Raw genomic sequence first — 22,427 nt, 5'->3', positions numbered from 1 at the left:
TCCGCATACTTTCCCAGCGGTAATCCCTGCGAAAGAGCGCTTAGGGATATATCACTGTACCTCCGTATTCTGTGTCACCGAAACCATAAGGACTGGTTTAGGCAATGTGAGGTGATTGAGAGAGTCATGAACCACTCTATCAATCCAACGACCGGAATAGCTCCGATCAAACTTATGTTAGGGATCGATCCCGATCCTATGATAAAGAGTTTGCCGCAGGCAATACAGGAGGGTGAGCCTCCTAGTGCGGAACTACTGTGTAAACTAGCTTTCGACCGAATCAGGAAAAAGGCTGAGTATAGACTCGGTAAAGTTAAAAGATATCGCCACAAATGGGAGCCCACACCCGGCGATTTGGTATTGCTAAGGGACGTGAAGTTATCTTCCGCCCTTAGAGGACGTTACTCACGCATGGAGCTACTGTACAAGGGGCCCTACGAAATTAAGAGTAAATACGGAGACCATACTTTCGAATTGGTAGAAAGGGGAAAAAGTAAACCTGTTGGTAGGTACCACAAGCAACTCTTGCGGCCTTTCAAACAGGAGAGGCTAGGAGGCAGGAATGAGAAAGAGTAGGATGGTTAGTCTCACACGTACAGCTAGGTGAACCTGTACAGGGCGGCTGGTACAACCAAGCACGCAGAGTGTGTAATTGATCAATTAATAAATAAATGTAAATATGTGAATGAATGTTATTGTACATATGTAAATGTGGATATAAATTGTACATTGTTGTGCTTATTGTGTGAGAGTTGTGTACATAGAAAGGCTTGTGAAGATATATGTAATATTTATTGTAATTGTTTGTAGTGACATTGTAATCTCACTGTATTGTAAATAATGTGTTACCGGCTGATCGCGTGGGGGAACTATGAGGCTAGCTATAGGCAGAAAGCGGGGACATCTCATAACATTGGAAACTCTTTCGGGAATTTCCAATGGTTATGTAGATGGGCATTTGAAGCAGTAATTAGGAGAGGGAGAGACCGATTTATTAGCGAAGTGATATCTCCATATTTTTATTACATGTATTCGCGGGGATGTTCTGGCGACTTCATTAGAATTAGCTTCCCACACAGGTGTTTCGTCACTTGTCAGCATCGGACAGATTTAGGGCCACCTTGAGCGGGGTTTCGTATAGAGACTCGATGAAGCATAAAGCCGAAGTCGGACTAGACCCGTGGGAAAGATACTGCCAAGCTTGGGTTTTCCAAAGAACGGGTATTCTTGTGAGATATACAAACTAATTAGATGTTATGGGAAATCCAAAGTTTAAATTTAGAGATGACATATTTCGCGCCCAATAAGGAGAGATCTTGGTCCAGCTTATGAGGTCACTTTGGACCAATAGGGAATAGATTTTAGGCCAGTTAGTGACGTAGTTTTTAACCAATAGGATAGTTAGTTTTAGCGTAGGATAGGTTTTTATAAATAAGGGTGACGGGGAGCGGAGATGACGACTACTATTCCGCTTCGGAGCGGAGATCATCAAAACAACTTTACATCGTGTCGGCGGCCCTACATACAGGGCAGAATAACTACTTCGTTTGGTGTCGACAGGACTACTATTTCGCTTCGTGTCATAGTGTACTGGACAGAGTATTGAATTTGTAGTATCGGATAGAGCTTATTCAGAGCCGCCATAGAGTCGATACAAAAGGCGACCAACGATTGAATTATATGTCAGCCGGAAATACATATTCTAGGGTTTACCAAGTGGATACGACAATAAACTTATAGTTTTGAAGTTTACGCTGCCTTTTATTTAAGTAGCCGGCTTGGTATTATTCCCGACATCACCCTATACCACAACAGTACCTCGGCTACCCTGAGTGAATCTCACGCAACGTCGAGACGCACCCACCCTCAAATGGCGCCCAACGTGGGGCTCAATAACGACATTCACCCTCACCTCTCGGCGAGGCAGTGAAATCCCAATCTTTAGCAAATATGCAGAATAAATCAGAATCATAGCACAATGCCCCATCAGTGTACAATACTTTAGGGTTGCCATACTTGCTTTAATTCTGTCAATTACATTAATACCTGTGAAATTATTCCAACTCTCAACCTCTACATAATTGAATGGTTGCCTAGAATAATGTTGTAAGTCAGTTTTTATAGTTTGTCATGAAATTAAAAATATGTTTTTTTCCATACTAACATTGTTAAATATTACAAAATATGACAGTGTGGGGTCTGTATTAATACTTCAGTAAGTATTCACACCATTTATATATATATTTATATATATATATATATATACTTACTTACTTACTGGCTTTTAAGGAACCCGGAGGTTCATTGCCGCCCTCACATAAGCCTGCTATTGGTCCCTATCCTGAGCAAGATTAATCCAGTCTCTACCATCATATCCCACCTCCCTCAAATCCATTCTAATATTATCTTCCCACCTACGTCTCGGCCTCCCCAAAGGTCTTTTTCCCTCCGGCCTCCCAACTAACACTCTATATGCATTTCTGGAACCGCCCATATGTGCTACATGTCCTGCCCATCTCAAACGTCTGGATTTTATGTTCCTAATTATGTCAGGTGAAGTATACAATGCGTGCAGCTCTGCGTTGTGTAACTTTCTCCATTCTCCTGTAACTTCATTCCTCTTAGCCCCAAATATTTTCCTAAGAACCTTATTCTCAAATACCCTTAATCTCTGTTCCTCTCTCAAAGTGAGAGTCCAAGTTTCACAACCATACAGAACAACCGGTAATATAACTGTTTTATAAATTCTAACTTTCAGATTTTTTGACAGAAGACTAGATGACAAAAGCTTCTCAACGGAATAATAACAGGCATTTCCCATATTTATTCTGCGTTTAATTTCCTCCCGAGTGTCATTTATATTTGTTACTGTTCCTCCAAGATATTTGAATTTTTCCACCTCTTCGAAGGATAAATCTCCAATTTTTATAGTTCCATTTCGTACAATATTCTGGTCACGAGACATAATCATATACTTAGTCTTTTCAGGATTTACTTCCAACCCTATCGCTTTACTTGCTTCAACTAGAATTTCCGCGTTTTCCCTAATCGTTTGTCGATTTTCTCCTAACATATTCACGTCATCCGCATAGACAAGAAGCTGATGTATATATATATTGCCTTCATCGTCCAAATAACACAACTTTTCCAACATTTACAATAGAAAAACGTATGTCAGTCCAGAAGAACAACGTTGTAAAGCAAAGAAACTTCATATTTCCTGGTAAATTCTTTATAGTTATTACATTTGAGTAGGCCTACATTAAATAATAATAATAATAATAATAATAATAATAATAATGACAAATTTATATCATTAATATGAAACAAATTACACTTCTTAGATTATATGTTTAGGCATACAATATCAATATCACACACACAAGAATCATTTTTATTTATTCTGTTATTAGGCCATAATACAATTCAGAGTAACCATGACCAAGAGAAAGAAAACTTGACATTACAATCAGATAATTTTTTTTCTCTTTTGTGATTGGAATAGGGCCATGATAAAGACGAGGTAAGTTATCATGTGAAATATGATTTACTGTCTTATTTTTTGTATGCTTGCTTTTTTTTTTTTTTTTAGAGAGAATACACGTCCATGGTAACATATCATGGAATTTCCTCATTTTCAGACATAGGATCATCAGGCAGTTGTTGTTATCTTGAGGTTTGGATCCTTCTTTATTGTTTGCTCTGCTAACCCTTTATTCCTAAAGTATTCTTGTTATGAACAACCTCAAATGGTTTGCTTGGCCTTGCATTGGCAATAACCTCTACTCATGTGACACACTAGAAGTATGATTGTCCGGCATTTTGCTTTACAACGTTATTCAGCTCAGCAACACAATCAAAATACTACAGCTCTCGAAGTAGTGTGAATATCAGCAAGATGATGGCAGCACATGATGCAAGATGTGCAATACAACATTTTTCAGCTGAAAACTCAGTTTGGTCAAAAACGGACTTACAACATTATTCTAGGCAGCCATTCAATTGCTCAAAGCATCAACTACAACAATATAATATTTTTTATTAATTTCAAACACATCAAAAGCCACATCCATCCATGGTAATTGTGGAACTTTTTTTTGTAGGTTAGTGGAAGTTTAACCTATCAGACTGAAATTTCGAACAAATCATACATAATTTTACAAATTTCTTTATATCCTAATTAATTTCTGGCCAGTAAAGTGTCATTTCAGCTCTACTTATAATTCTGCTAATGCCAGGATGTCCTGTATGTAACTTATGTAGCATATGTAGTATTTCTTAACATTTTTGGAACAATAATCCTGTCCCCACAAAATAAAAGTCCTTTAATTACATTAAATTCTTCTTTAAAATACCAATATTGTTTCACAAGAATATCAACATCTTTATAGTGTTTAGGCTAACCATGCAAAACATATTCTTTCAATTTACAAAATACAGAGTCCTTAGTTATATGATTTGATATTAAAATCATGATTATGATGATGATGATTATATAAACTGCCAGTTTTCATGAGTAAGAGGCAAATTTTCTATCAGTGAAGCTACTTGGCATTCAGTATCATCGTAACAATGTATATTATTGTCACATCCATAACCCGTAAAGTCTCGAGACAGAGTATCAGCTAAGTACAAATGTTTACCTGGTGTGTAAAACAAGTTTAACCTGTAAACCTGTAAAGCTGTAAAGAAGCTTACTGAACAAGCCTATGAGAGGTGTATCATCTGTTTCAACCTTAACATCTCTTCAAATTATATACTGTTTAAATTTTTCTGTTCCGAAACAATTACCTAGAAGTTTTCTTTCACTCTGAGAACATCCTACCTGCACCTCTCTAAATATTTTTGAAGCATAATCTATAGGGTGGCCCCTTGGAGCAAAGCTGTTCCTAATCCAAATGAAATGCAACAACACTCAAGGTTAACTCTTTGTTTGGAACATAAAACTGTAAAACTGGTTTATTTCAAAATGCTTGAAACGATTTCTCATGAGTCTCATTCCAACATTCAACTCTCAGAGAGGACCAGACAAATCTGCAAAATTAGGAATAAATTTAAATAAATAATTAAACATTTCTACCATTCTTTGTAAAGACTTCTTATCAGTAGTATATTTAAGTTCCCTGATTGCTTTTATGTCATCTCCTTTGAGCTGAAAACATGCCCAATTTTTTTTTTCAACAAAAAAATTCACATTTCTGAAGACTACATTTTATACCCTGTTGCTTTGCACTTTCTAAAACTTACAACTATATTGCATTTAGTTTTTTCTTGCTATCAGTCCGTAACAAAATATCATCTTGATATGTTACGATATTTTTAATGTTTTCAAATAATATTTGAGATGTAACTCTGTGAAAAATTTTAAGGTTATAGTTCAGTCCAAATGGTAATCTCATGAACGAATATCTACCCCACAACTTTTGAAATGTACAATCATAGAAATAATTGATGGCACACAGATATTTTCAATGTCCCAGATAGGAGGCTCTGCACATGATCAGAGGACGAGCAACCAGGTTCACAAGCGAACCACCAGTTGAAGTAATACCATTCACTCTGTTTCATTGTATGTCATTCTTAAGTAGCCACCAAGTGCCAAGGAAAAGAATTTAGTGTAAAGAAGTAGTGCAATAAAAGCTTTTTCACCACCAAGACTCATGCCATCAACTGTTTCAAGATTGTAAATAATCAGGAACTAGCTTCATCTAAAGGAAGCATCCAAAACCCAGATTGTGCATCAAGTCTACAGAAATATTTAGCAGACACTAGTTTCAGAGAGATGTCATCAATACAGGGAAATAAAAAATGTGATCTTTTAATTGCCTTACTTCGTGGTCTGGGATCTAAACATACTCATAATGAAACATACTCAGAGAGATGTCATCAATACAGGGAAATAAAAAATGTGATCTTTTAGTTGCCTTACTTCGTGGTCTGGGATCTAAACATACTCATAATGAAACATACTCAGAGAGATGTCATCAATACAGGGAAATAAAAAATGTGATCTTTTAATTGCCTTACTTCGTGGTCTGGGATCTAAACATACTCATAATGATCCATTTTTATTTTGACAAACCACCATCTAATTAACCCAATTTGTAGGTTCTGTTACCGGGCTTTGTGATTCCTGCCTTTTCCATTTTGCCTAATTCTAGTCTAACTTTAGGTTCAAGAGCAAATGGAATTCTATGGGATAGGCAAAATAAAACTCGCCCAAGGAAAAAAAAATATGAAATATATGAATTTATATGTATAAGACTGATGCTGCTATGTGTGTCTCACAATTTGATGGAGCGAGCACAGCGCTGCATCGACATCAATGGTGGTCATTTCCAGCATCTTCTGTGATGTTCATTAACAAAGCTCAGTCTTAAACAGTCTTATAACTATAAATATATATAAATGTAAATATTGCAGTTTTTTGGGCCAGTTTTATTTTGCCCACCCTGTACATATTGGTGACACCATTGTTTTTACATTAGGATCAGTTTCAATTTTAACATAATGGGATATACATCCTAGTTCACCATCAAACAATCTACAGTATTTTTATGGAATCACTGATAAAATTGGCAAATTAATATTATCAAACCTTTTAATAAGACTTCAGTATTCTGAAGTTTTTAAGCCTACAATATTGTAACAATATATTAACAATAAAAAAATCAATATCATTATTAATGTTTTTGTAACAACAGCTTAAAACACATTTACCCAATACAGGAACTTTATCTTCAGTGAATGAAGTAATAACTACATTAGATTTTTCAATCATAGCTATATGAAAGCCCAGATTACAAAAGGAAAAAAAAAAATTTATCTGGATATCCTCTCATTGTGGCATTGCAGGCAACATTGCAGCTTATAGAGAAGCCAAACAAAGCACTAAAGATTCTACCGCTCTCGAGAATACCCTCTTACCACTTTGAGATTTCATTTCTCTCATAGACAGTAAATGTAAAGAATCATGGATTAAACTTTGGACTCTCAATTCTTCCAGAAAACTTTTCAAGGTCAAGCCAAAATGCTCTATTAACAAGCTTAGTAGAAAAGATCAGGCTTTATTCTCAAGATTAAAAATTGGACATACAAAATGAACCCACTCCTACCTCATATCAAGAGATGAACCAACAACCTGCGAAACCTGTCATTGCTTCCTCACCATCTAACATGTCATCATAGAATTACAAAGATATCACACCTCAAAGAAAAAGTACAATATACGAAACGATATAACTACAGCACTCAATGATGCAAATGTTCTTCCACAAATAATCAAATTCTTTAAAGAAATTTTTTGTACAATATGATATGGTTGCAAACTTTTATTGTCATACACTGTTCATTATCTTTTTTGTTTACTTTTTTTGTACATCCAGTTACATTGTAACATATTGTGTATTTTGATTGCAATCTTCATTGATTGTATTGTATTTTCCTGTATGTGAATACTGCGGTCGCAAAAGACCCAGCAGTTATGCGACCTAAAATAAATCTTAAAGAAAAAGAAAGCCCAGATTAGGAAAACTTCTAAAATTTAAAATATTACACTGAGCTCCAGTATCAACTTTAAACCCAATTTTTTGTGACCTAATATATAATGTATAGAAACCATCTGACTCTTTAGGAGCACAATTTATGGGTATAACTTTCAACAAAAGACCATTCACTAGGTATCCCTTATTATTGTCCTCTTCAAAATCCTGGTCCTCCAAAAGACTGACATGGGACTACCACCAATAAATCGACACACTCAGTGTGCGATTTGTGATTTTAACAGAAGGGGGGATGCCTCAAGAGTCCACTATCAGAATTAAAATTTTAAATATTGTGGCACCACTCTGAATTGTTCTGGTTGCCTCAGGAGTGTGTGCATGCATCTAACTAGAAGGAAGGTGTGGAAAATTGAGCTTCAGTAGGAGCTGTAGCGCGATACAGAGCAAGGGGAGAAGACTACGGTGACGACGTGGGGCGGAGAGAGCAAGGGGAACATCTAGAAGCATATTTCTCTCGAAGATTCTGAAAGCCACGCTAATCGAAGATTCCAGAACATGTGATTTAGTAATAAAAGTGCGAGTGGCCGGCAGTCAGTGAGTCAGTCTTCAAGTCTTGTCTTGGATAGCAGCAAGCAAGGGGGACCTGAGTTCGACATGCAGTGAACTGCATCTGAAAGATTTGGGTTCGACGTACAGTGAACCGCATCTGGAAGACAGGGGTTCGACGTGCAGTGAACCGCACCTGGGAGACAGGGGATCGACATGCAGTGAACTTGAGCAGTGAGCTAGAAGAACTGGTCAAGGCAAGCGAACTGTGAACTGACAGTTTTGTTCTGCAAATGGTGCATTGTGAACATTAATTGAAATTAGGAGTACATTGTTGTTCTTCTCAATAACACACGTCGTATATTGCCATTGTCGTCGTGTGGAGTGTAATAACGACTATGGTGTTGCTGTGCTAAGTGGAATACCCATTGTTGTAAGGTGAATTATTAAGAATAAAAGTCACAGTGCTGTCAGGTGTGTGGTGGTTAAAGTAAAGGAGTATAAAAATTACATTGGTATCTGAAGTGGGATATTGTAGACATAATGGATAACCTTATGCTACAGTAGATCCTGCAAAGCCATCAAAAAAGTGAAAAGCGACATGAACATGAACAAACACATCAGTGAAGACATAAGTGAAGTGAAAACAGACATGAGAAACGATATAAGTGAAGTAAAAAATGACGTCACTACGCAAATCGGTAGTGTTTCCACGCATGTGGATGGAATTGTTACCATCGTGAAAGATGAATTTAAAACCGATTTCGACAAACTAAACGAGAATTTCGCAACTGCAAATAAAGCAGTGCCCGAACTAAGAAAGGACGTAGACCATTTCGACGGCAAAATTCGCGCTCTTGAGCGTCATCAAGAGCAGACGAGTGAGGTGCTGTTAAACTTGCTGAGGAAAGCAAGCACATACTCGCGTTAGTGGATCCTCAGGCTAGAGAACATGAACAGATACTTGCCGAAGAGATTCGACTGGCCATGGAAAAAGTGGCAACAGAATTAAGGACCCATATACTGGCCCTGTGGAATCAACGCCTCCAGCCAGACATTTGAACGTCAAGACGCCGAAGTTCGACGGTACGACGTCGTGGGCGATTTTCCGACACCAGTTCGAGGTTACAGCGGTGCATAATGGGTGGATACCAGTGGAGAAAACTACCCAGCTGCTGACTGTGCTTCAGGACAGGCGTCGGAGATCCTTCACAGCGTCCCAGAAAAGGGATCAGTCACAGAGATAATGGAGGCCTTGGAAGGACGTTATGGTGACTATCAACTTGCGGCAGCATTTAGGACCCAACTGAAAACGAGGGTCCAACAGTCAGGTGAGTCCCTACAAGAATTTGCGATGGCAGTAGAACAACTGGACCATAAGGCCCTCAGGGGCCTACATCCTAGCTTCGTCGCTGAAGAGGCGCCCTACACCTTTGGCTGCGGAATCCGCGACCCCGAGATCACACAACTACTCTTGGCTGAGCATCGCAACATCAACGATGCTATGGAGGCGGCCAAGTTGACGGCGAATGTCTCAGCACTGCACCGGATTAGGAGTGTCGTGGCGACCGACGTTGAGGTACGTCAACCAAAGTCACCGGAGCGACGGAGATGAGGAGCGCCCACCTGCTGGTCCTGCGGCGGACCTAGACACTTAAGGAGGGACTGCGACCATCGTAAAAGATGAATTTAAAACCGATTTCGACAAAATAAACGAGAATTTCACAACTGCAAATAAAGCAGTGCCCGAATTAAGACAGGACTTAGACCATTTTGACGGCAAAATTCGCGTTCTCGTGAGTAGTCAAGAGCAGACGAGTGAGTTGCTGTACAAGATGAGTGAAGTGCTGGATAAACATGCTGAGGAAAACAAGCACATACTCGTGTTAGTGGATCCTCAGGCTAGAGAACATGAATACATACTTGCTGAAGAGGTTCGACTGGCCATGGAAAAAGCGGCAATAGAATTGAGGACCCATATACTGGCCCTGTGGAATCAATACCTCCAGCCAGACATTTGAACGTCAAGACGCCGAAGTTCGACGGTACGATATCGTGGGCGATTTTCCGACACCAGTTCGAGGCTACAGCGGTGCATAATGGATGGATACCAGTGGAGAAAACTACCCAGCTGCTGACTGCGCTTCAGGGACAGGCGTCGGAGATCCTTCACAGCATCTCAGAAAAGGGAACAGTCACAGAGATAATGGAGACCTTAGAGGGACATTATGGTGACTATCAACTTGCGGCAGCATTTAGGACCCAACTGAAAACGAGGGTTCAACAGTCAGACGAGTCCCTACAAGAATTTGCGATGGCAGTAGAACAACTGGACCATAAGGCCCTCAGGGGCCTACATCCTAGCTTCGTCGCTGAAGAGGCGGCCTACACCTTCGGCTAAGGATTTCGCGGCCCCGAGATCAGACAACAGCTACTCTTGGCTGAGCATCGCACCATCAACGATGCTCTGGTGGCGGCCTCAGGATGGAGGTGGCCAAGTTGACGGCGAACGTCTCAGCACTGCACCGGATTAGGAGCATCGCGGCAACCGACGTTGAGGAATGCCAACCGAAGTCACCCGAGCGATGGAGACGAGAAGCGCCCACCTGCTGATCCTGCAGCGGACCTAAACGATTAAGGAGGGATTGCGACCAATCTGGCTACAGTCAAGAGAGAGAGGCGGCCGACGTTGAGGGACGCCAACCGAAGTCACCCAAGTGATGGAGACGAGGAGCGCCCACCTGCTGGTCCTGCGGCGGACCTAGACACTTGAGGGACTGCGACCGATCTGGCTACAGTCAGGAGAAGGGGCCGACACTGAGGGACGCCAACCGAAGTCGCCCGAGCGATGGAGATGAGGAGCGCCCACCTGCTGGTCCTGCAGCGAACCTAGACACTTAAGGAGGGACTGCGACCGATCTGGCTACAGTCAGGAGAGGGGGCCGACACTGAGGGACGCCAACCGAAGTCGTCCAAGCGATGGAGACGAGAAGCGCCCACCTGCTGGTCCTGCGGCGGACCTGGACACTTAACGAAGGATTGCAACCGATCTGGCTACAGTCAAGAGAGAGAGGCGGCCGACGTTGAGGGACGCCAACCGAAGTCACCCAAGTGACAGAGACGAGGAGTGCCCACCTGCTGGTCCTGCGGTGAACCTGGACGCTTAAAGAGGGATTGCGACTGACTGATCTGGCCACAGTCAGGAGAGAGAGGGGTCCGATGCTGGGAGGGGCACGTCGGCGTCGTCATCACCGTCCCCTCGGCTAATTTTGAAGCCAGTTAAGAGAAGATGTGGCAATGGGCTGATTGCTGAAGGATGGATAAGAGGCCGTCCATGCAGAGTCAACTGTCTGAAGATAGGTTGGAACCTCGTGACACCAATAAGGCGTCACTCATGAGGCAACTAAACCAAGAGACAATGGTGGTCAGATCCATTTCCCTCTATCTCATACATCGTTATTTCACTAATGAGACTTCAGATGTATACAATATTGTTCTTTTTTCTTTTTAGTAGGTTATTTTACGACACTTTATGAACATCTTTGGTTATTTAGCATCTGAATGAGATGAAGGTGATAATGCCAGTGAAATGAGTCCGGGGTCCAGCACCGAAAGTTACCCAGCATTTGCTCAAATTGGGTTGAGGGAAAACCCCGGAAAAAACCTCAAGCAGAATATTGTTCTTCCTCTGACACATATCGTCAAATGAGATGTATTGCCTGACAATACATAAATACATATACATATCAGCCAGAACATCACTTTAATTTATTAAAATATGATTTCTTAAAATAAACATTGTGAGATTTGTAAGGGAGGATGGGAGGATTTCCCATGACGTTTCGATTTGATCTATGTTGTTGCAAACTTTTCTGCGTAGAAGCAATGTACTAGCAGACCATTTATTGAGATAAAAAGCAGATTTGAAAGTGTTTCAACTTGTAACTTGTTCTTTGATCAAGCAATGTCAGATTCATTGCACTGAACCCCTGCTCACATTCGGCTGTAAAAATGGAAATAATTTCAATTGTATTTATAGGGTCCAGCATAGAATGCGGGATGAATTTTGGATTTTCTGTGTGGATACGAAATTCTTCCACAAGTGATGTGCATGTGTTTCACTTACACTGTATTTACGAGATATAGACATACCACCATAAAACACATATTCACATTCATTTAAGGGTCATGATTTAAGACTGCTGCATTCGAAAAAAAAAGCCCATGTTTTCAAAATGGCTCTTACCAGATTGAAAGAATTGCTTTTGAAAATTTTCACATTTTTGTCGTCATTAGCATTGGGTCTTTGAGATTTTTAGAATGTATGGTCTTCCTCTAACTCCCGAATTACCTTCTCCCCTCTATATCCAAGAAGTTAGCCATAGCAAGTTCTCCCTGATCCAGCACTTTCTCAGCCAGCATTACGAGCTGATAAAGCATCGTCTCAACAGTTCTGCCAGCTTGGTACCCATCATGATTAGGAAACCGAGGCTTCTTTGCCAGAGCTTGATTCCTAATATAACTATCCACCAACCTTTCCCAAACATTCAAAATGAAAGAGGTCAGGATCATAGGACGATAATCTTTTGGACTAACGTATGCATTTCTACCAGGTTTAAGAATAAATACCACACTAGCCTGTCGCAAATCAGACTCAGTGAACCCTATGGACAGGCAGTACCGGAAAATTCTTATTAGAAGTGGAATCAGAATATCCTGTTCCTGCTCTAGCAAAGGGTTCAGAGCCATAGTGGGCCAAGCACCATTTATTAAAAATGTAGAAAGCAAGAGTTAAAGTTAAATGAATACCATAATTTAATTAAGATTGACATATCATTTAGTTTTAATGTGTATACTTTATATTACTTGCTATATGTTTCCATTGAATTATGGTAATAACTTCATTTTAACCCTTGTTTTCTACGGTTTTTAGTAAATGGCACTTGGCCCACTATGGTTCTGAACCCTTCATATACCATCCACTCCTGGACTCTTAAAGGAGGCAAATCAATTAACAGCCCACCTAATCTTCCTGAAGGTGACAATATCAGCTGCAGTCTGTCAATCTGGATACTGCTTCCACTTCAGTAACCTGAGCCCCAGGAAAATGCGTCCTAAGCAAGAGCTGCAGTTTGCTCATCTCAATAAAACAATTGAAATATGTGATAGAATTATAAAATATTGGCTACATTTTTAACATGTATAATTTTCATAATCCCATATTCAGTAAAAGGAAAGCCCACTGTTGTGGCTGAGGGGTTAGCGAGTCTAACTCCGAAACCCAGCAGTCCCAGGTTTGATTCCCGGTCAGGACGAGTTGCCTGGATGAGGTTTTCTCGGGGTTTTTCCCTCACTCCTATGGATGAATATCAGATAACTTCATCAGGTGATTGGAACTCCACTCATCTTCGCCACTTTCTTTCCTCCCCCATCATCCCATTTCTGGTTTTTCAGATCACTCTACCAGCGGCTCCTGAAGCTGCTGACTCTCTCGACCGGTCTCTGTAGAATGTAGTTCAGCAATGTTGGATGGCTTCTGCAATGGCACCCGAGGTGGACCTATTCAGGGGAGGAGTTTCGCCTCAGACCAACAGGGGGCCTTGGGGGAATTTCCCAAAGCAGGAATGGTATATGGATTCTGTTGGCTGCAGGGACTGGTCATTAACGGAATCATGTGATTAGGGTGGTGCATGTAGGAGATCTGTGACATGCAACTCATTCCATATGGAGGGTTAGCACAATAGATCTCAATAGGTCGCAGTGCCCCCATGCCCCCCCTCAGTTAAATTCCATTCCATTCCAAGAAGAGGAAATGTTTATATTAAACGATATAACAGATGAACCTGTCTGCAGTTCCTTCTCGGAAGGTGGCACATGGTTCAGCACACATCCATTTGGGGAAGCACTCGTTCTTACTGCAGTGCACATAGCTACAGTCCTGTGATTCACCCTGCATGCTGTAACAAATCTTTGTCGAGCAAGAAAGCGACATGTTACAAGGAACAGCAATATCCCTTGTGGCACCTGTATCTTTTGTCACTGTATACCTCATTGGAATAGAAGACCATGTGGAGAAAGAAAATTCATATGCAGAAATTCATTGTCAAGCCAGTAAATGATTCAGAATGACATATTGATTCAATTTTGGAAAAGAATAAGAGATATCACTACTCACATTCTCTTAATATTAACCATTAACCCCAAAGTCTATTGTACGCATCATTCCATTGACGACTTTTAAGGTTCCACGAAAATACTCATGTATGGAAAGGGGATTCACAATGCTAACACATTTGAGAACCATTGCTCTTAAAGAAATACCTGCATGTGATGGTAGTGACTACATACCCCGCAAGCAGGATGTGTGGAAGAGAAGTGGAATCTTCTCTCCACATATGATGCGATTTGGAGTCTTTGTCCTCCTGGGCTCACAAGAGCTGGGACCAGAGGATATAAGGAAAGGAGACCCGAGGGCAATCTTTGCCTTCAAGGAGGCTTCAGGATTTGGGTAATTTTTCCAGTGATCTGTGGCACAATAGGCCCACTTAAGTGATCTGTGTGCACAGGACCTAATGGACCTGACTCATTCCACATTATGTATGGGAAGGGTAGTTGATCCATAGCTCATATCTTTTAGCGCTCATGAAAATTCGGATTTTGTACCAGAAGTTTAGCTGATCCATGGCTCATTTCTTTTAGCTCTCATCACGAAAATCCGGATTATGTACCAGGAGATTAGTTGATTCACGGCCCATTTCTTTTAGGGCTCATCATAAAAATTCATCTATTATCATAGTACATCTCACTTGACATTATGTGTCAGAGGAAGAACAACTGTTTGTAAATATCTGAAGTCTGATTAGCATAATATGTTACTAGTCAGCAATGTATGCAATGGAGGGGAAAGGAACTGGCCATCTTATTGCATTATTTTCTGGCTTAGTTGTCTCAAAAAGTGATGTCTTATTGGTGTCACTTACGAGGTTCAAACCTGTCTTCGGACCGTTAACCAAACAACAAATATAAAAATTAGGATTATCTATGAGGATAACAGTTGATCTGTGGCCCAATTTTAGAACTCATCATGAAAATCCAGATTATGTACCAGGAGAGTAGGTGATCCATTATCCATTTCTTTTAGGCCTCATTCCGAAATTTCTCTATGTCAGGAAATGACAGAGAAACCAGAGGCAGAATGAGTGGCCTCAATTTGGAAGACTGAGCCAATTGACCCATTTACATTGACCTTGGTAAAATTGTGATGGAGAATATGCCATGTATCAAATCCCATCAATCACCCTGGATTATAGACTCCTGAATACAGGAGTATAACTTGCTCACTTCCAGTGCCCGAGTGATGATAGAGATGAACTGGGGCTGGGTCTAATGTGAAAGCCTCTATCGAACATTCATAGCTCCTGTCTCTTGTCCTGATGCTGTATACTGGACTATGAGCCTGTTTCCTTCATGAAACCTATTGCTGCAAGTGAAATTATCACATACAGGTAACCAAATGAGCTTCTTCTAGCCCAGAATTGTTTTTATTAGAGAGTTATAAGGAACAGCTGGCAAACCTTAGACAAAAACTAGAGGCTGAGCGGGAGATGTAACGCCAGCAGGAAGCATGATTACATTTACGATGAGGTTTTTAGAGCTGCATTCAGTCAATATATATTTCTGTGTGCAGCATACATGAAATCATCATCAATTTTCTCTAACTCAGAATTGTTTTTATAAAAGAGTTACAAGGAACAACTGGCAAACCTCAGACAAGAACTAGAGGCTGAGCAGGAGATATGACGTCAGCAGGAAGCAGTAAGAGGGGAACTGTTACCATGGTTACAGTTACGAGGGGGTTTTCAGAGCTTTATTCAGTCATTGTATATTTATATGTGCAGCATACATGAAATAATAATAATCATCATCATCAGCTTGCTCCAGCCAAGGATTGTTTTTATTAGAGAGTTACGAGGAAAAGCTGGCAAACCTCAGACAAGAATTAGAGATTGAGCAAGAAATGTGACGCCAACAGGAAGCAGGGTCAATCCATAGAATATAGGACATTGATGCAGAAAAATAAAATTTTTTTCTGATATATCTTATTTGAAAGTTTATTGTCTCTAGTTTAGTAACTTAGCAATGAAAGTGAATCAGTTTTCTTTATTTAATCAAAAACATATGTCAAACTTACCACTGTGCACTTAATTTGTAATATGGTTGAAATAATGCAATTTGGCAATCCTATATTTACTAACTGAAGCTGAATATCCACATGGTGGTTTTTGAGGACAGTCTTTGTTGTGTCTAGTTAATGTTTCAATGGTGCTTGGGTAGAGTCGGGTATAATGAATCATATTTTCAGGTAAGTCAAGCAATTGTATACAATCTGTCACACCAGTATCCAGAAAATGCTTTTTTTTCATGATAATTCAATAATACATGCTTTTTTACACTTAATATTGTAGTTGTAAAATTAGTCAAACATCACCAGTATATTCTGCTATTAATATGATTTGGAAACCTTATTGTTTAATTAATTTTAATGATTACGGGTGTGACATCTTTATCATGAAATTTCAACTTTGTAATAAATTCTCACTTAGTACCTTTATTTTTAGGCCTAGATATATTGTGCGACCTAAAGTAAAATAATATTGATTTTAGGTTAGATAATCATGCCTATGACATCAAAAGAAAAGTTTCAAGGCACTGTGCCAAGTTGAAAGAAGACCCAAAAAAATATCAACAATATCTGGAGAAAGAAAGACAATGAGATAACAATCGAAGGTGTAATCAGATCAACTGATCTCTACTGTAGCCAAACAAAACAATATTTGGAAGAGATGGATGGATGTTAACTGCGGAGATTTAGATGATTCAAGCAGAAAAAGGGTGAAGTATAAGGTTCAGGTTGTCAGCACTGATAATGAACTTCTTCAGTTTAAATATCTAAAGAAAGAGAGAAAAGTGTGGGTGTAAAAATCCGTGGCACTACAGCCCATGAAGGGCCAAGACCGACCAGCCCGCTGCTGGCCTCATGTCCACATGCCGAAACAGAGGTGTATGATCATCCAACCAGAATGGAGGTATCGTGTGGTTAGCATGATGATCCCCCCAGCCATTATAGCTGGTTTGCAAAACCGGATTTTCACTACCTATCATAGCTCCCCAAGTGCATCACGATACTGAGTGGGCACCAGTTCCATACACTGCACTGGCCGAAATTTCATGAGAAAATTTCTTCCCCCATGAGAACCCGAACCAGCCCACATTCCGTAACGCGAGTCCTAGGCAGGATGCCTTAAACCACGACGCCAAGGCGCGGGACTAAAGTGTGGGTATACTCTAAAGAAATGTCATTGGAATCCAGAAAGCAGAATTCCCAAAACCAAGAATGTTAGATAGTAGAAATCAATGAGTTTCAAATAGCCTAATTTTTAAAATGAAGAGTTAATTTATAATAATCTGTAATCACTTGATGTTGTTTATCAGTTATTAGTCTGTATGTAATATTGTATAGTCAATAGGAATAGTAAAATTGAATAACAGTCGAAATATATCAATTAAATTTTGCACAGATCACTCCCGTAACCATAATTTTACAAATTAATATTTCATTCCACAACCTATATAAAGATATTATTGTTCCATGTTCTTGATCGTTGGTGCCTTAAGTACACATAAAAAAATTACTGTGCCTGAAAACTAAATAGATTCACAGGAATCTGACAGGGAGTGTGAGAAGTCAAATTTCCATGTCCTTTTCTTGTCACACCCGTAACCATTACATATTAATTTTATTCTCACGTTTATAACAAATTAATTTCAAATATTTTGTCACAGACCCAAAGAACAACTTTCATTGTACTAATTCCCATTTTGGCAATTTTGAAAAATATGTGCAGGTACAGATTTTCATGCACATTTATTGCTGTAGATGTCACATCCGTAACCATGGATTGACCCAGCAGTAAGTGGTAAGCTGTTACCATGGTTACAGTTACGAGGGGGTTTTCAGAGCTTCATTCAGTCACTGTATATTTATGTGAGGAGCATACATGAAATAATCACCATCATCAGCTTCCTCTAGTCCAAAATTATTTTTATAAGAGAGTTACAAGGAACAGCTGGGAAACCTTAGACAAGAGGAAGAGAGTTACAAGGAACAGCTGGGAAACCTTAGACAAGAATAGAGGAAGAGAGTTACAAGGAACAGCTGGGAAACCTTAGACAAGAACTAGAGGCTGAGCGGGAGATGTAACGTCAGCAGGAAGCAGTAAGTGGTGAGCTGTTACCATGGTTACAGTTACGAAGGGGTTTTCAGAGCTGCATTCAGTCAATGTATATTTCTGTGTGCAGTATACATGAAATAATCATCATTATCAACTTCCTCTAGTCCAGAATTATTTTTATAAAAGAGTTACAAGGAACAGCTGGGAAACCTTAGACAAGAACTAGAGGCTGAGCGGGAGATATGACGTCAGCAGGAAGCAGTAAGTGGTGAGCTGTTACCATGGTTACAGTTACGAGGGGGTTTTCAGAGCTGCATTCAGTCAATGTATATTTCTGTGTGCAGTATACATGAAATAATCATCATTATCAACTTCCTCTAGTCCAGAATTATTTTTATAAAAGAGTTACAAGGAACAGCTGGGAAACCTTAGACAAGAACTAGAGGCTGAGCGGGAGATATGACGTCAGCAGGAAGCAGTAAGTGGTGAGCTGTTACCATGGTTACAGTTACGAGGGGGTTTTCAGAGCTGCATTCAGTCAATGTATATTTCTGTGTGCAGTATACATGAAATAATCATCATTATCAACTTCCTCTAGTCCAGAATTATTTTTATAAAAGAGTTACAAGGAACAGCTGGGAAACCTTAGACAAGAACTAGAGGCTGAGCGGGAGATATGACGTCAGCAGGAAGCAGTAAGTGGTGAGCTGTTACCATGGTTACAGTTACGAAGGGGTTTTCAGAGCTGCATTCAGTCAATGTATATTTCTGTGTGCAGTATACATGAAATAATCATCATTATCAACTTCCTCTAGTCCAGAATTATTTTTATAAAAGAGTTACAAGGAACAGCTGGGAAACCTTAGACAAGAACTAGAGGCTGGGCGGGAGATATGACGTCAGCAGGAAGCAGTAAGTGGTGAGCTATTACCATGGTTACAGTTACGAGGGGGTTTTCAGAGCTGCATTCAGTCAATGTATATTTCTGTGTGCAGTATACATGAAATCATCATCATCATCATCAACTTTCTCTAGTCCAGAATTATTTTTATAAAAGAGTTACGAGGAACTGCTGGGAAAACTTAGGCAAGAACTAGAGGCTGAGCGGGAGATATGACGTCAGCAGGAAGCAGTAAGTGGTGAGCTGTTACCATGGTTACAGTTACGAAGGGGTTTTCAGAACTGCATTCAGTCAATGTATATTTCTGTGTGCAGTATACATGAAATAATTATCATTATCAACTTCCTCTAGTCCAGAGTAATTTTTATAAAAGAGTTACAAGGAACAGCTGGGAAAACTTAGACAAGAACTAGAGGCTGAGCGGGAGATATGACGTCAGCAGGAAGCAGTAAGTGGTGAGCTGTTACCATGGTTACAGTTACGAGGGGTTTTCTGAGTTGCATTCAGTCATTGTTTATTTATGTGTGCAGCATACATATCTTCATCACCACAATCATCATAATAGCCATGTTTGTAGACAGCTCATCACACATATGACTGTGCTTCCTCTCAACCACATTTATTTTTAATCATAAAGTAAAGAAGCACTGCGAGAACTCAGAGCAGAACTGCAAGAAAATGAGGACGAACTGAAGAAGACGACAGAGCAACTGTTAGCAGAGCACCAAAAGGAAGCTGCGAGTGTGAGATGTTGCCATGGTTACAGTTACTAGATGGTTTTCAGTAATGAAGATCACAAACTGTGACAACTCAGATCGCAACCAGCTGGAGGTGAAGCTGTAGGCGAATTAAGATGAGATTGTTGATGAATGAAGTAGTTACTGTATATCGAGGGCATCATACCAGAAGGATGTATCAACAAATTTTGCGTTATTCAAATATTTTAATGGAACTTATTTACGTTTTACAACAATCGTTTGAGAATTACAGAAGACATGAGACAGAATCGAAGGGTGTACCTTGTTACGTAGACAAGGTTAAGAAAAATCATTCCATATTTAAATGGTTCTAATACCATTAATATCCTCCTTTTGACATCCTGGAAATAGCTCATAAATAGTAACACGAGCTGCTGCCAGGAAGCCAAAAGGAGGATGGCAATGACAAAGGAAAATTTTAATAGAAAAAGGAGCATCTGGAAGAGACTAGTGAAGTGCTTTGTGTGGAATATGGCATTGTATGAGGCACAGACATGGACATTATAACGAAGTGAAGAGAAACACTAGAAAAATTTGAAATATGGATGTGGAGAAGCATGGAGCATATGAAATGGACAGACAGAACAAGAAACAAAGCTGTGCCAGAAATAGTGGATAAAAAAAATAATGTTGAAATTGATCAGAAAGAGAAAAAGGAATTGGCTGGGTCACTGGCTGAGAAGAAACTGCCACCTGAAGGATGCACTGGAAGGCTTGGTGAACGGGAGAAAAGTTTGGGACAGAAGAAGATATCAGATAGTAGCATGAAGATAAATGATTTTATGCGGAGACTAAGAGGAAGGTGGAAAATAGGAAAGATTGGAGAATGCTGGGTTTGCAGTGAAATACATGCCCTTGGACAGAACACTATCAATGAATGAATGTAAACTTGTAGTTTTGTTGATAGGCCTTTCTGGCATGATGCCCTCGATATTATTTATAACATCTGACACTGCATTACACTACAATGCTGTCTATGCTAGACATCTGTGGCCAGAATTAGTTGCCTGTTTCGCACCCATATTATTTTAAGTTCAGCAGAAGTTTGGGAAGACATGAATTAAAAATATGAACAGCTAGAAAATTAACCTGTTTGAAGTTTTTATATTACTACTAATACTGCTGTTGCTGATTTTATTGTAATTATTACTGACAATTTTGTTGTTACTACTACTGCTGATATTACTAACAATTAATTACATCAGTTGCCGGTAATTGTGTGCCACCATCAACTGCATGGAGATGCAGTGTAGTGGAACTGTCACCTAGCTGACTGAGCTTCCTCTGACCCACGTTGTTTTGCTGCTGCAGGATTCCAGAGCTGCAACTCTGTAAGGTTGGAGCTGACCTGGAGAAGTTGACAATGACGGGATGACTCAGCTACACTGGGCAACACAGCAGGTGGACATGAACATGGTGCAGATCTTCCTGAACGCAGGCAGTGACATGAATGCCGCAGATACTGATGGCTGCATGCCCTTGTACATGACAGCACATGAAGGCCAACAGGATGCGTGCAGGGCGCTGCTGACTGTCGGGACATGGCTGGATGTGAACACAGGACCATATGGCTGAACTGCTCTGCATGTGGCTGCATCCCATGGGCACCATAAAGTGTGTCAACTGCTGCTGTCAGCTGGGGTGGGGCCGAATGAGCCTATTGACTCACTCCAGTGGACTTCACTCCACTGTGCAGCATGGAAAGGCCATGCCCCAGTGGTGCAGCTGTTGTTAGAGCATGGTGTCCAGCAGTGAGCAAGGGATGGACGGTCCTGGATCTGGCGTGTCAGTATGGACACATAGAATTGGCAGCCATGCTGGAGTCCTGAGTCTGCCACAACAGCTGAGCAGGCAAAGTGCTGCCAACACGACGGAAATATCATTATTATTAAATTATTATTATTGTTATTCTTATTATTATTTATCTAACATTAAGATCAAATAATAAGCAGAAATATGCTGTGTTGAGTCAGCAAACCTGTTATTGGCATTTGCTGCACAACTCATACCTTAATTATTATTATTATTATTATTATTATTATTATTATTATTATTCAAATCTAGTCTTTCAGGTAAAACTTCCTGTAAACCAGATTAGAATAATTTCAAGGGAAAAATTGTTCCGGGGCCGGGTATCGAACCCGGGACCTCTGGTTGAACGTACCAGCGCTCTACCACTGAGCCACCCGGGAACTCTACCCGACACCGTCTCAATTTTTCCTTTTATATCCACACAACTCGTCAGCCCACGCGAGTTGTGTGGATATAAGCTTGCACACCTCATGCCATAGTCTATGCGTACAATACTTGTAAACCGTAAATATGACTTTTATTTGACTTTTTTTCCGCTGTCTAGTAATGAGAGTGTTAGGCATACATTCAGTAAAATATGGGCAGTTTAAATTTCACTGTGGCATATTTTCTAGTGATGTATCTTCAAATGATGACACCAATCTTAACCTAGAGCAGTACCAGCACTCTAGTATTT

General features: G+C 40.1%; 1 long non-coding RNA gene across 2 annotated transcripts in view; it reads right to left on the bottom strand.

Annotated features, from left to right (window-relative positions):
* LOC138694343 (uncharacterized) overlaps window positions 1-22,427 on the bottom strand; it is a 49,393-nt gene that overhangs the window by 12,444 nt on the left and 14,522 nt on the right. The window contains exons 2-3 of one of the 2 annotated variants that reach the window (XR_011330908.1): window positions 10,938-21,798; window positions 1,913-10,809 (exon numbers count right to left, since the gene is read on the bottom strand). This is a non-coding gene — a long non-coding RNA (uncharacterized lncRNA). Of the gene's footprint in view, window positions 1-1,912; window positions 21,799-22,427 lie in introns of both variants that reach the window. The other variant, XR_011330907.1, reaches the window with a different exon arrangement.

This window comes from Periplaneta americana, chromosome 2 (genome assembly GCF_040183065.1).
Source record: "Periplaneta americana isolate PAMFEO1 chromosome 2, P.americana_PAMFEO1_priV1, whole genome shotgun sequence".
Lineage (NCBI taxonomy): Eukaryota > Metazoa > Arthropoda > Insecta > Blattodea > Blattidae > Periplaneta > Periplaneta americana.
Note: the sequence above shows the minus strand (reverse complement) of the source record. Positions and strands in the feature narration are given on the sequence as shown.